The 1,432-nt window shown below is 37.4% G+C and overlaps 1 long non-coding RNA gene across 1 annotated transcript; it reads right to left on the bottom strand.

Moving 5' to 3' along the window:
• Positions 1–216: 216 nt before the first annotated feature.
• On the bottom strand, positions 217–923 carry LOC126088522 (uncharacterized). Its single transcript, XR_007519951.1, has 3 exons — positions 772–923; positions 507–617; positions 217–347 (listed from the first exon to the last, which is right to left on the bottom strand). It is a non-coding gene; the product is annotated as an uncharacterized LOC126088522 (long non-coding RNA).
• Positions 924–1,432: the final 509 nt, after the last annotated feature.

Below are 1,432 nucleotides of genomic sequence, written 5' to 3'. Positions count from 1 at the left end.
GTCACACCAAGATTGTGGAGAAAGGGGGGGGGGCGGCATGTCACTCTCCAACAAGTGTTTACCAATAAGTAAGTGGCGGAAAATTATGGGTATAGGACGGCTTAAACATGTGGAAAATGAGATTTTTATTATTCACTCACTGTATTTGACATTTGTTATTCCTTTAAAATCGCACAACAACTTCAATAAAACACAGTTTAACCATTCACACACTTATTTCACAATTATTTCACTTTTAAACTGCAAATCCTCTAACAGCTGTCTTGAATCTTCACGAGTCTCTCTCAAAAACAGCCTTGATGTGGATAGATACGTACAGCAACCAGTAAACAGAGTCAGAACTGTGTCTGCAAAAACACAAGGATTATTAAACTATTTTTGCTGTCATTAATTACTAGCAATATAATTGACAGAGTAGATTGCTAATATTTGCTATAATGAATATCACATTTGCAAGAACGATCTCACTGAAGTAATTAAGTCCATCGGAACGCTTAGAAACTAACCTCTCGTCTGACGAAAACGGTCTAAAGACGCAGTGGCAATTCCTTCAGATCTGTTGACAATGATATTTTGAGTTATCACTTTACTGAGTGACTGAAATGTAGTTCAGGTACCTATGAACATAACAATATGTTAGAATTCATTTTCTAAATACGAACTATTACGGTACTGTACGGCTACTTACATATTAATTACACTATTAATATTTTCACAGTTGTTTCTTTAATACAAAATTAAAGCCAACGGAAGAAAAAACGTAAAACATACTTGCCAATGAAAGGTTTGTTGAGATGCAATTTTCTGTGTTGACAGATGTAACTTTTTCATACGGTGGTAAGTCGCAGAAATCGCAGGAATCACAGAAATCGCAGAAGTAGCAGAAGTCACAGAAATCGCAGAAGTAGCAGAAATCGCAGAAGTAGCAGAAGTCACAGAAATCGCAGAAGTAGCAGAAATCGCGGAAGTAGCAGAAATCGCAGAAATCGCAGAAATAGCAGAGGCGGAGGGATACACGACCTATGTTCCTTAACTGCGACTCTTAACTGCGACAAATCACAGTTAAGAATAACAGATACTGAAAAGTAGCATTCACAGAAATCACTGATATCGGAAAATCGCAGTTTAGCCCATCACTAGACGGCACTATTCTGATGAAACTGCTAATTCATCTGGAATATGATTAGTCTTGCCGCGTTGTTCACTTCAGAGTTTCAGTGTGAAAAGATCGACGTCGTATGGGTGTTACTTAACTGTGCATGTTTAAAAGTGTTTACTATGAGCAGCCCTTTCAGAAATATACCGTAAAGTTCGTGGTCTGCTAACAATAACTATTCTTAATCGAGTCCGTCATTATTGAATAACGTAACGTTTACGTGATACTGTTTTGAACGGATTTTGAGGAGGGAACGTATATTACTGGCTGAAAGAA

Source organism: Schistocerca cancellata, chromosome 6 (assembly GCF_023864275.1).
Source record: "Schistocerca cancellata isolate TAMUIC-IGC-003103 chromosome 6, iqSchCanc2.1, whole genome shotgun sequence".
In the NCBI taxonomy this organism is placed as follows: Eukaryota; Metazoa; Arthropoda; class Insecta; order Orthoptera; family Acrididae; genus Schistocerca; species Schistocerca cancellata.
This window is presented reverse-complemented; position numbering and strand designations above follow the sequence as displayed.